This window comes from Streptopelia decaocto (assembly GCF_964273445.1).
Source record: "Streptopelia decaocto genome assembly, chromosome: Z".
Taxonomy (NCBI): Eukaryota; Metazoa; Chordata; class Aves; order Columbiformes; family Columbidae; genus Streptopelia; species Streptopelia decaocto.
Genome location: NC_138657.1, coordinates 4884572 through 4898866, shown reverse-complemented (window position 1 = coordinate 4898866; position 14295 = coordinate 4884572). Strand labels below are relative to the sequence as shown.

Here is a 14295-nt window from a genome sequence, read left to right as displayed (position 1 = left end):
TGGTGAGCAGTTGCACAAACCAAACACCAACTCAACAGAAAATCATCAAAGATGCAGTGAAAACAAATAATTAACAAAACTCACAGATCAGAATACATTCACACAAACTTTTCATTAAATATTTGTGTACAACATTATTTTAAAGACATTTCATCCCTGGGAAGTTTAGTAAGATAAGAATAGCAATACATTTTCAGATCACAGAATCACAGAATCATATCAAATAATACTTTTTTCTATGCAAGTGAATTTTGGGAAACAATTATGTCTTTTTTTGTCTTCAAATGTACCAATAACAGGGACTTACTTTTTCTAGGTCTAAATAATTTCTTGCACTAGTTTACAATATATGCATAGGTGATGTCTTTAGTAATACTATAGGCTAGGTATGTAATGTAGAAACTGAATAAAGTAAAGCAAATTTCATTTAGTTCAATTTGTGTAGTTGTTTATGTGTGCAGAAATATTTTAAAAAACAGCAGACAAAGCAAGAAAATTATTTCATTTTTAATTCATTACTATTTTTATTTTTCCCTTTCCTTTAATGACATAGGCCTCTACAGAAATCATTTGTTTATAGTTGGAAAATCATGCTTAATTTCCATTATGGTATTCTGAATTTCAATGATAGTACAAAAGACAGTTGTACCAAGTATAGAATACATTGTCAGCATTAATTTTATTTATATAGTTCTAATAATATAATACCAAAGAACTGACAGACATACAGCTTAAACATTTTGATTGCCATAGTCATTAAATGGTAGTAATAACAGAAAAGACCTCTTTTCTTGCTGGCATTACACTGCTGCTCTCAATGCACATGGTTCAGCTCTACAGCATTTCAGTCTTCACATTCTTATCCCAGAACTTTTCAGTTTTGGGGCATATGAACCTATAAAAGTCCATGTGTCCCTAAGGCAGAGCCTGTTGCTAAGGGGAATGAGTACTAATACCAACAAAAATAAGCTGGTGACACTAATTAAGAGTATTATATAGGGTACAGCTTTGCATGGTGTGTTTTAAGATAGCTTTGATCATGACTTTCATCTGTTTATGCTCACTAGACACCGAGGATTTATCAATATGATTATGGAGTTTTAAGTAACTGGTTTGGATTTTGCTATTATCAAATTACTTTTGATATTTTTTTTATCCCTCTGAATCCATCAGCATGTGGTTCCTTGTCCCAGCAGGTCCTGCCTTAGAGCGCTGTTCTGAAGGCTTTATCAACCCCATTTCCATAGATCTGTGATGGGCTCAGAGACATCAGAGAGACTTCTCCTCACACACAGCTCTGGCAGGGAAACAAATTTCCCATAACTGCTTCTGAATTATTATTATGAACTTTTGCACTTAGAGACTACAATCATTGTAACACAGGATCATCATCTGCTGCAGTTAATTATTCAAACTGAATTTGCACATTCATACTGGGTTATACATGTTGGCTTCAGGCAGGTTGGTAGAGAACCACTGTATGTGGAAAATACATTTGCTTAAAACAGGTTCTCTTAAATTGGAATTGAAGAGTCTCTTGCCTCATGACAGAATAAGATTCCTTAAGTTATCACAATTCAGTGCTATTTTTTCCATGTATATGCATGACCTGTCAGCATATACTGTGTGTTATTTACTGTAGTTTTCTTTTGCAGGATTGTCACCCACTCAAAACACATCCCAGAAGAGACAAGGACAAAGCTTTTTCAATTAAAGAATGTGGCTATAAAATTAATTTCCCGAAGGTGTTTATTAGATTAACCCAGGCTGGATGACCTTTGGATAATTCCAGAAAATGTTGGTTTTTGGTTTTTTTTCCCTAATAAACTTATGCACGATAAACAGAACTGTGTTCATAATGTGAAGGAATTGCTGCTAGTGCAACTTTCTTTAGCTGAAGAGAAAGATAAGGTAATATTTTCCATCAGATTCTCTAAAGACTTCACCACTGTTAACCTGTTTTACACAGGTTTAAGTTGGACACAGTGTTGAGAAACCTTTACCAAATAGATAAAGTGGGAAGAAATGAGGAGGAGGAGGAGGAAAGATGTGAGATTGCCAACTGGACCTGAGTACAAAAAAACAAGAAAAAAGCATGATGAGAACAGCCAATAACTAATTAATTAAGGCAAAGAACTAGTATTTAGGCCTCCATGAAGTTAAAAGGTCTTACGATTTTCAAATAGTTGCAGAAATCACCTTTGAAAGAGAATCCTGAGTGCAATTCTGAGTAGCAAAGGCATATGATTGAGTGGCCTTCAAAAATGCCCAATGCACACATGTAACTCACATTAACTGAAGAAAAAGATGAATTTTGTATAGATTATTTTGCTAGAGAACTCAATTTAAGTAGACTTTCATTATTTTAATATATTTTGATTTGATTTGATTTGATTTGATTTATTATAACAATTTGTTCTACTATGGGAAAGTTTGTTTTCCCATTTTGTAAATTAAAAACAGGTGACATCCATCCAATATAAAGACCAAGAGGTCTTTATATTATTAATTGTTCCCACCAGATAAAGCAAAATATTTTTAAAGAAGTATTGTCATTTCACTGTTTAACATTAGTCTAGAAATTCATAACCGACTGTTGTAACATGCGGCTGGTGCCCTTTGCTGATGACTATCTGATGGTTGGGGAGATTATATTCTTGTAAACTGCTTACACCTGCCAGTCCCATAAACCGACTGCTTTACCCAGCTGAATAATTGAACCATTACTACTGCTAAGTGCCCTTTTGCCATTTCTGAACAAGATGTGTTCTCTCTTCTCATATATGCAGTGGTTTTGTTTGTGTTCTAACTTTTTGAAGAGGATTTGATTTGTGATTTGAAATACTCGAGGTTTCCTAAGTAACTGGATGATTTTAGAGACTCAAGCTGTGCAGAGTTCACAGTTTTCGCAAAATTTGATTTTTTCCAAGGGTTACAGGCTAAGGTGTTGACATGTTTTCAGGAACAAGAAAGGGAAGTGAAGCTGCTAAGAAAGTATGTTTGTGAGGAAGTGGATAGGGAAAAAGAAAAAGCAGTAAAACTGTGCTCCTGTAGTATTGCTCTTAGTTTGTTTGATATTGTTGACAGGTCTAAAGTGCAAACACTTCCTGACTTCTGTCAAATACAGGCTTTTCCACACTTAAAATTTTGTAAAGGGAGAACATAAGAGACATGTACTTCATGTCACCCTCCACTCTGGGTTCATTACAACAAAGCAAGGACAGAGGAAGGTTTTACAAGTTTTGTTGAGGGTTGTTTTGTTTTCTTCTACAAGCCTTTATGGCTACTTTTACTCCAAAACTGTTAGTGGTGTTTTGATGCTTTTTTACAGCTGAACAAGCCGAAAATAAGTTTCCCTCTCCACTGAGCTGTAGTCATTTCTTCCAGGTCAGAAAAGGTCCTTGAAGAGCTTTTTTTCTCTTTGCCAAGGACAACTGGAAGTCAACAGGACCACGTCATGTGTAATGCACAGACAGGAACAAGCTCAGACTTCCCTCATCTTCAAGTTTAAAAGGAAGTTAAGATCTTGTTTACTGACAGGAGTGGCTGGCAGGGTAGGGTCAGTGAATTATCGCTTCTTTCAGGCCTTATCTTTGCGCCTGCACTCAGTCAAACTTCTGCTGAACTGAACAAAAGTCATGCTACTGTATTATCGCTTTCAAGTCTGCAAGCTTGACGCCAAATAGACATTGTGCAGCCTTCGGTATGAACTGTGCTGGCTTCCCCCAGATGTGAGCCAGGTGTGTAACAATTGTGATCCCTCACTTCCGAGCAATTACAAAAATGTCTAATTTAGTCTATTTTTCGTTATTCAGCTTCAGAGAAGTTAAAGTCTAAAACTTTTGTGCTGAGGTAAAATGTGCAGATTTTCCAAAAGGGTGTTTGCTTTTTGTGTTATTTGACAATGGATATGCTGAGCCTGAGGACCCATCTTCATAGAGGTAACCAAAGGATCAAGGTTTATCTTGCAGGAAAGCTGGAAGTTACAAAATCATTGCAATACTTTCACTCACCTATTCAACAATTAAGTATCAATGTCAAATATGTCAACATCAATGGAGAGGTGAATTCAGCTTGTCACGTAAGACATTTTTATCCAGGTATATGGCAATCTTCATTTAGCCCACATGATCATGTCGTCTGTTCAAAACAGTGTAAAAATTTACCATGCATACCTGTTTTCAATACACAGAAATCAGTTTATGCAAGGTAATCTGGTATTAATTCTGTATTTTGACAGAATAACTGTAATTTGTGCAAAAGTTGTTATGATAAATGCAGAAGATACTCCTCCAGAGCAGACTACCAGAGAAGCACTTCATAAGGTAAGAAAAGTGAAATAAAATGACCGTGGAAAATTGTCACATGTCATCTCAGAAGCCATTTAATGTGCTGTCATTAGCAACACTGCAAAAAATTAGAGAGCTTAAAACCTCAACGCCTCATTTCATTAGCTTAATAATTTGTTGGGGCTATACAATTTTAAATTCAGTCAGGTGACATTTAGACCAGAGGGGAATAAAATGTATTTTAAATTAGAAATTTATGAACTGACTATAAACACAACAATTAAAGTAAGCATTTATGGAAATACTTTTCCAACAAAGTTTGATCCAAAGCCAGTCCGAATTGACAGGCACCTCGCCACCATCTTGGAGAGGAGGCCAGTTCTTTGCCTGTAACTCAGAAAGGCTTTTTCAGAAAGCACCATGATAGCCTGAAAGATGTAAGATTGTCACATTATCTATCAAGGATGTCAAAAACTGTGAGTAGTGAAGTGTTTGGGAACTAATGCCAATTTTTGCTCCTCGCTGGTTCATGGGAGTAGCGGTGTATTTGAGTTCCACCTTGTAAAGCAGTGAGTGTAATGAAGACTGGCAGAAGGATACAGTGGAAATGATGCTGAAACAGAAAAGCACGTTATAAAAGAGAAAATAATTGAAATGGGCAGTGGACATGACACAAAATCCTGAGAAACCTAAGTGCCTGCTGGCGGAAAGAAAAGTTATTGTCAGGTTGTCCTCTAAGAGCAGAGGCAGTGAAGAGGCTATTGTCAATGGGTTCATATAAATGATTTCCTTCTAGCAAGCAGCTAAATTATAAATATTGCTGCGGTTATAAAAACGTTGAAAGAAACAAAATCAAAACAATGCAGTTATGCACTCTTCACAGTAAGTAACCAAAGTGCTCAAAACAAGGAAAATAAAAATGACACAAAGAAAGTTTCTGAGCAGACATTAAGGACTCCAAATTTTTTACTCTAGAAGTAGAGCACACCCATGTGAGATACATGATCACAGGCTATACATACTTTGAAGTAATTAATGAAAAACGGAAATATTTGCCATGTCCTTTAACAGACAAGCCTTGCAGCTTGCAATGAGGAAAAAGGCCTAATGTTAAAGATTTATTATTACCTGGACAATCATGTTTCTGTCTGAAAACATAGCCACTACTATTGACAGTGCTCTCCCCTTCTGAAATGATATTTATTGTCACCCTGTAGCCCGGGAAATATAGTATTACTGTCACTTGTAATAGTCCACAGGCTTTGCAGTGCACTTGAGAGGCCGCAGGACTGAGGCATGTCAGGTTTGCTTTGCTTCATTTTGTCTTGACCTACCCGGAGCTTTGTTTTACCTTGATTTAGCCGTGTGAGCAATTTTTCTAATGACCAGGTGGCTACGGCCAATTTGCCTTACTTTTTGCCTGTCTTTGTATAGTTTAACTGCAGTTTCTGTGCAAGGTGGTGGTAAGAGGTAGTTCTTTCGTGAAGAATGAGGTATTTATTGCTCTAATGCTGTGTGGAGAAGTCTATGGGGTGGTGCGAGACAAGGCAGAGGCTGACACTGGTGACAAACAGCCACTCCATGGTAAGTTATAGGAATGAAGCCCGGGAGCTGGACAAAATCGCTTCCAAGGTAAGAAAGAGAACAAGCAACAACATTTAAAGTAGATAAAACTCATTTACATCCATGCAAAATGAATTTGAGTTTGGCATGGACTAGCAGGCTGTAAAAACATGTTAGAAAACATGAAAAATAGCTCCCCCAAGGTGAATTAAAAAAAAACCAGAAAGCTGAGGAAAAAAAAATAAAGCTCATCCTATTGAAACAGTATCATTTTTTTTTTTTTTGTAATTGATGTTTTTATGTAATAATTTTATTTTAATTTTCCTTTTTTTTTCTGTAATGTTAATCTAGGCTAATCTTAATCTTTTAAATTTACTACTAAGACAATGAAGATTTCAATTATAATAATAAATTCTCAGTTTTATGTCTGTGGTGTGTTCTCTTTTTACCCATAATAATAACTATGAACACTGATAGCAGGGTAAAAGAAAGACATTTACTTATTCAAATTCTTTTAATATCAGAACATGCAATATAGTAATTATTGTATGAGAAGGAGGGAGTTCTTAAATTACTGCCAAATAATAATTTGCATCATTTCAACTAACCATCAGTGATTAGGGGAAACCAGCAGCAACTGAGTTAAGGATGTATTCAACACCTCATCTGGACTTAGAAAAGAGTTAGAGAAGACACTGGAGGCCGTGTTGCAGGGAATCAGTCTGAACAGTGTTATAAAATGCACAGGGAAACTTATTCAGGAGAAAAGACTCTGGGCTGGGACACATCGGTTTTCACTGGAGCTGTGCCAGGATACACCAGCTGGGAGCTTGGTCTTGTGAGATGAATGTGAGACCAGGGCTCCGCTCCTCTTAGATCCCATGTCGAACCTCCCACTCTTGGAATTTGCCGAGAGTTTCAACATGTTTCTGTTTCCACGCTTCTGCATGAAACCCACACTTGTTTACAAATCCTACAGATCCTAGGAGATGGTGGGAAGTTTGGGCAGTCAAGCAGTGTGTAGTCTGGGTGTGAGTTAGTTGTCGATTTGCTGGTTTGATCAATGCACTCTCTCTGCTTTGCTACCTGATTCTCTAATGCAATTTCCTCAGCCCTAACCTTCTTGTTCCCAATACATTTGTTTTAGTGTGAGAAAGCAGGCACTTTTAAACCTAGAGCTGATTGTATTGAAGCAAACTCTGCAGTGTGTTTCGGGCAGCACATATAAACAAAAAAATCCATTACCTCAAGTCCTTGCAGACAAGGATATTTGCTGCCTCCCCATGCAAAATCAGACATGCACTGATGGATGGAGAGGTCCAAACATCAGGTCCTGCTCCCAGGATCATCTGCGTTTGAGAGGTCAGAACCTGAATAGGTTTTATACCCTGTCAACACCATTGCTTTTAACAGCAGATTTCCATTGGCTGCTTTCAATGGATACTGCCATCGTGTTTTGGTGGAGTGGAGATGTCTGGGATGTCTGGCTTCCAAAAGCATGGTTGGATGAAAGGCATATTAATGTTTATAAATATATATTAATGTTTATATTAATTATTATTAATGTTTATAACTATATAAAGGGTGAGTGCCATGAGGATGGAGCCAGGCTCTTCTCAGTGGCAAACAACGATAGAACAAGGGGTAATGGGATCAAGCTGGAACACAAGAGGTTCCACCTAAATTTGAGAAAAAAATTATTCTCAGTAAGGGTGACAGAACATTGGAACAGGCTGCCCAGGGAGGTTGTGGAGTCTCCTTCTCTGGAGACATTCAAAACCCGCCTGGACATGTTCCTGTGTGACCTCACCTAGGTGTTCCTGCTCCAGCAGGGGGATTGGACTAGATGATCTTTGTGGTCCCTTCCAATCCCAGACATACTGTGATACTGTGATACTGTGATACTGTGATACTGTGATATGAGCATCCTCCTTCTGCCTCACAGAGAGAAGAAATTCAGTGTTGGACACTGAGCAATCAATCTCAGGCAGCATAGCCAGCGTTTTTCATGATGAATAAAAGCTGTCAGGGCTGTTGTGCAGACGGCAGCCTCAGCCCTACAAACCACCTTCCACATCCAGCCCCTTAGGTGAAGCAATGCCTAACGTGTTGATCTGGGCAGCATTTGAGAAAGGCAATTGTTTGCTGCTGTCATGAGATAAATACTCCAAGGTACATCTAGAAATAGAGCAGTATCTGTCTAAAGACATGTCAGAAACAGGCAAACGGAGATCTTTATTGGTTTTAGGTCTGCTTGTAAATTAAGCAGGGGTTCTGAGGATCTCAATTTCATAGACCAGCACAAAAGTCCCACCTACACCTCAGATTAGGCATATAAACTGTTGTGGATGGGGTTAGACGTTGTACTGCTAATTTGATCTAACCTGTCAGGCAGGACTGCAAAAATCTCAGTAAAATAGCCAGTATCAGAGACTGGTTATGCACTCCCTGTTTTTCTTGGTAAGACTACAGATCTATTCTGGTTATGTAGCTGACAACATCCATTACTGTATTAACACCGAATTACGCAGCTCACAGAAAAACACCCTAGCTCTCAAACTGCCTATGCCAAAACTACTCATAATATTTTTTATTCAATTTCACAAGCTGTTTTTACCTGCAAACCAATAACAAAGATGCAGCACCAAACATTCAGCACTTGGGCAGTAATGTGCTATCTTCTTCATTACTGTGAAAAACAGAGTAGGGAAGTCTGGGAGGTTTACTTTAAATCTAAGTTCATTTCAACACTTCCCAGTGAGCAGCCTAAGCCTCTCGGAAAAATTCCAATCCTGAACTAGCCAAGTGGGCCACTGTGGGTCATCACATCAATTCTGCTTTGCAAAGCTAGTACTTCACTTGGTGTCACTTTTGTGGTCCTTCTCATTAAGCCACTGGTTCCAATGGGGTGCTATTTGTTCAAGACATGCATAAGACAAAAGTTGCTGCAAGTCTTGAAGTGAATTCCCAGAAAATGCTTCCTCTCTTTTATTAGTTCTTTGGACCAAAATTGGTTGTCTTCCGGTGCTGCTTGGCTTTTCTGGTCTCATAATAACTAATGCCTACTGTCTTGTCGCATAGTGTTTGTGGTCACACACAGCCAGCTTCATCTCTGCCTGGCTGTATCTCTTCTGATAAACCTTTCACACACTGGGAAATGAGTGCATAGAAAAAATGGCTCAAATGAAAGTTAGACCCGAGTGAGGATTTCTGGTGAACTGAGAAGGACTCTGCTTCACACAACACCGTTTGAGCTTCTCTCCTGTAGAGAAGACTGATTCATCTTGAACAGATGATCACTACATTCCTATTGGATTTGAGACCCAAGGGAGAAACTAGATGCCACCTTTCCAGATACTTTTATCTACATATGAGGTTAATTTTCCTATCCCAGTGAAAACTTGAAGCTCACAGATGAGAAAAAAACAAGTTCTGGGGCACAGTTTCAGGATTATAATGGTTTCAGAACCCAGGTTTTAATTTCTTATGAAAGAAAGAATAATTTAGGATGAGTTAAAGGATACAGAGACTTGAAATAAAATGAATTTAGGAAATAAACGTTGAGTAAGATTCAGAGCTAAAATTAGACTTTGCAATGGATATTGGCATCCAAATTCAAGTACACTTCCAGAAGTGCCTTTTGTCAGTTCCTGCTAGCTGCCTGCAAGAATGCAGTGCTTCCATTTTAAACAACATTTCCTACAGACAAAGTAAGGCTTCCACACATGCTCTGACACTTTCTCTTTTGAGGAGCTAAGTACACAGAATCCAAGGTTAGACTTATGTGAGATGGAAGGTCACCCAAATTCAGCTAAATCCTTCAAAGACCCAGCCTGGAACAGATATTCATATCTTACCTAACTTGCTCTCTTCCTATCCTGATGGCTCTTGCATTGTGGCCAGACTTCAAAAGGAAGGTAAGCCTGCTTGGACCTTGGTGGCTAAGGCTATCTCCTATAAAGAGGGTTTTCCCTGTCTCTGGAAAAGAAAGCATTAAACCAACATCTCCCATGTCCAAATGTTCTAAGCAACAGCAGTTGTATGAGAGCATTCCAGCATCACTACCTCCATCACCTTGAGATTTGCTACAAATAGAGGTACCCCAGTGTCTTTAAGCACTTATTGTCAAAGCTGGTGTTCTATTCTGTATTCTGGGCCAGCAGTGACCATGAAGTCAGAGGTTTCCAGGAGTTCATATACACTCCTGTACTCAGCACTTTCTACTGGCTGCCACTAGGCAGTTCCCATATAAATACATTTGCATGGATCTATGTTGCCTGTTCAGTCATTAAACACGTTCAGTGTAGATAACCCTTCGGACTGCCCAAAGTTCCCTATTCAGTTCATCTTTATACTCAACTCTTTCATGGAGTTGCCTTGCTGGGCGCGGTGCTAGATTTTCCTAGGTACTGTGAATCCTGTGGGAAGGTGTCCAGTGTGCCCATTTCACTGAAATGTGTGGGTTCCTCTAAAAATATGGTCCTTAGGGCTTCCATTGCTCAGCACAACACAACCTAAACAGATTAAAAATCTTTGTCCTTTTGTTCATAGACATTGTCCTCTCTAACTAGCATGAGATTTTTCTATCAGCTCTCTCCTTTATTTCAGCAAATTCTTTCTCTCTCTTCTACAGTATTGTCATTTTGGCCTTATCTTTGCCTAGAGGTTAAGAAAACTCTTCTGACTGATGTTGATCAGCCAGCAGGGAATGCTTATAGCATCAGCTAGCCAGCCTCTACTTTACCTCCCAAGAAACAAAACAATAAATTCTCCAAGCCAGCTTCCCACAGCCTGGAGGGCCTGGGATTTACAGCTTGTTTGAACTTTCCCAGATGGTAACACACCAGGCTGCTGCAACACCACACTTGGTGGCCAGTCCAAAGACACTTCCTCATAGCAATTTATTTATTCTTTCATCTTCAACAAGATATTTTGTTGAACCAGATGTTTGTGTCTGTCTGTGCTCTATGGCTTTTTTCTGACAGTTCTAAAGACTAGATAATTTATGCCATATACCATTCTTGTCCACCTAGAAAACAAAAGAAAATAGGATCAAATGAATCAGTTCTACTTGGTATTACTTGTTGACTAATAATGAATGACCTTGCAAAGCTTAACCAGATCCAATAAAAACCTTCTCAGAGGTCTCTCAATTATTTTATTCCAAATGATCCGGCTTGGGAAAGAAGAAGGAGTAGAAAATTGTGTGCAGAAAGCTTTCTTGAGGGTGGCAGACTACCAGGTACACTCTGTAGACTGATAGCTCTGTGAAAAGCAGATTGACTGTCTAAAGGTAAAGGCAAACATACATCTGTGCCTGGGAACTTGGCTTTGCAGCCTTTGCTTTTGTGGGTTTTATTTAGTTGTGATGAATGCAGTAGTCATAATAGCTTTGGAGCAAAATAATTTGTGTCTTAATTATATGAAACATGATGTTCAGAAATAATACAGCTTATAGAGTTTGGAAAGCACTTCAGATACAGTTTTTGCTCATAGAATCAGTCTGGCACTAAAAACAAAGGAGGCAGTGTGTGTCTTTTTGTGCATGTGTATTTACATTAAAAATAAATTATCATACGGCCTTTTCCTGCACAGTTCCTGATAATCCCTTCAGTTTTAATGCATTAGGAAAGAAAATGAGGAAGTGACTATCAAAGGGTGAAAGCAATCCTTTCAACTCAATGAGGCGTCAGGAAGCCCCATCAGCTGCACCATTTAGCTTTGCTTTGAAAGTATCCTGGGAGGCTCTTGAAGACACTGTTAGGTTGATACCAGCCTTATCACAAGGAACCAGGACAATAGTTTGGAAGAACAGAAGCAAAGCCAGAATATATTTGCAGAGGAAGAAAATGAAGTGAAAAAGGCAAAAAAAAAAAAAAAAAAAGTAAAAAAGCTTTGAAAGGAGACTTTTCAAAAAGTAAAAGCTGGATTACTTCATTGTAGTACACAATTTGACTTAGAATGTAAGACTCAATGTATTCTGTGTTGCTGAATTCAAATACTTTCCCTTATCTAATAATGGAATCATATGAACAATGGCATAAGGGGAGACAGAAATACTGAACAGAAATTTTCCAGATGTGTTGTGTGAGATTTACAGTTGTTAAAGTTTGTTGAGAATGCTTCTAGAATGAGTTTTCAGTTTCACATCTTCATTAGAAATCATGGGGGTTTTTTTGCAAAATAAGAGCTAGGTAATTTACTTATTTCCTATGTCAATCTACAAGAGCCTTTCTCCTTTCTTCTCTTTCATTCCTTCTGGTACTGTGTGACTAATTTAGACACCTCTGCCCCTGAAACACCACCTGTAAGTCGCAAAAGTCAGGAAATTAAATGACCCTTTCAAATCTAATTGTGCTTTCTAAACACCTCAAAACACTTGTTAATCTACCAGAGAATGAAATCTCACTCATCCCTTTGTAAAACAGCTAAAAATGCATTTTTTTTTTTTTTTTTCCAGGCAGGGATTAGGTGAGAGACAAAACGTTGAATTCTTTCACCAAGAATGTAACTGAACTGGAAGGAAAACACAAAGCTTGTTGTGACCTTTAATTACAAGATCTCTGTCCATCACATTTCCTTGGATTCTCCAGGCATCTTGACAAAGCCTTCCACTGGCTTTTACTCAACATTGGTAGTCTAGAGTTTGTGACAGAGTAGAAAAGAGGAAGCAGTGGTAGCCACCAGATCACCACCTTGTTTACCACATTGCATATCACCATCTGGGTCAGTTGGCTGTTGGAGAACCAGCTATGCAGAATACCAGAAATCTACTTCTTGCCTTGAGATTCTTACCATTGCTTGCTTTAATGTCATTTCCCAATGAAGTTCTCATAGAAGTTCTGGGTATTAATTGAAGTATTGTATCTCATCTTTCAGATATTTTTAAAACTTTTTTTTTAGTATTGTAATGTATTTTGTTTGTTCTTGCCATACGATCTGCCCAAAACTATTTATTCTTTATTGCTAAACATAAAGTCTGAGCAAAAGTTATTTTCTCTGCCAAAACACTCATTTCTAGTCAATTGCACTTTTGCATGAGAAAAAGCTGTAGGGGATTGTCCCCATGAACTTTGAGTATCTTTCAAATCTTAAGGCTGAGAACAGTTCACACCACCTATAAATCTAAGTGCTATCCTGTTTGATTAAAAACTGCACTTTTTAAATTAAATTGCTGCAGTAGGCAAGCTGTAGGACATTTTAGTTTATATATATCTGTGCATAGTCTCCACTCTGTAAATCTCATATCTCTTTTCCCTTCTTCAATAATTTGACAAGGCATTTGTTCACTATTTAAACTCCCTATCTAATGAGAAATAGTAGGATTTCCCAGTTGGACCAAACCCAAGACAATCTAGTCTGGTATTCTATCTCCAAAAGTGACCTTTTTATGTGAATAGGAACAATCTGCTAACCACACAAGAATTCTTCCTGCCTTCTAAGACACACTGGCTTAAACTTAACAAAATACATTACACGCATTCCACTAAATATATGTTAGCAGAATGAAAACTTTAGAAAATATTCTGCACTTTATGAAACAATTTTGTGGACTTCTGATGTTTTGTGGTAGCAGTATATGTGAAAAATATTGTTTATTCCCTCTTTATCACATGAAAGTACTTCATTGTTCTTGTGGTTTAGGACAGCAGAAGTTTCTGACGTACCATCTCTGACACATCATGCCTTTATTAACTATATCTATACCTATATCTATAGCTGTATCCATGTATCTACTTATGCCACTTACTCATTTTTTTCTTTTCTAAGATAATTTATTGCAACTACATTATCTAAAGCAGATAAATGCACACCCAAATGCCTAATCATCAATCCTACGTGATCTGTACTTAGAAAATTCCAAGATAAACTTCATTTCTTTTCAAGAGCCAAATTATCATACCTTAAATGAATGTCTTTCAAATAGTGCACCTGGAATCAGTGGAAGTATTTAAGGATTTCGATAGGTATGTTTAAATTGGGGGCCCCAAATACACTTCCTACTTCTCATTTTAGAAGCAAACACTCTCTGTGCTGGAAGAAAAACTGTCCACATGAGCAGAGAGACTGGTGGTGAATTCCAGTTCATCCATGGTTTGGAAAGTGAATGTCCCCTTGCCCAGAATGATGCGAGTGAGATGTCACAGCCTTGAAATGAAAAGTGTGAATTAAAGATAGAAAAATATTTCAAGAGACTTATTTTACCCCAAGATCTTTCATTACACTTTTCAGTGTTTGTGCTAATGATTTGGTCAGTATATTAAGTTAATAACCTAACTGGATCTACAGAAAAATTTTATCTGCAAATGTGCAAAATACCACCAGACACAAAAAAAACCATGAAACTGATTTAAATGTCCTTAAAAAAAGTATTTAAAATTAATGTAACACGGCTATATGGCTGGATTTTGTCTTTTTTTTTTCCCAACCATTTTTTAGAATA

At 37.8% G+C, this 14295-nt stretch overlaps 1 protein-coding gene across 1 annotated transcript in view; it reads right to left on the bottom strand.

Moving 5' to 3' along the window:
* Positions 1-4234: 4234 nt before the first annotated feature.
* Positions 4235-14295, bottom strand: part of CCNH (cyclin H) — a 185976-nt gene continuing 175915 nt past the window's right edge. The window contains exon 9 of the transcript XR_014186145.1: positions 4235-4245. The gene's annotated coding sequence lies outside the window, so the exon portion shown is untranslated. The remainder of the gene's footprint in view (positions 4246-14295) is intronic.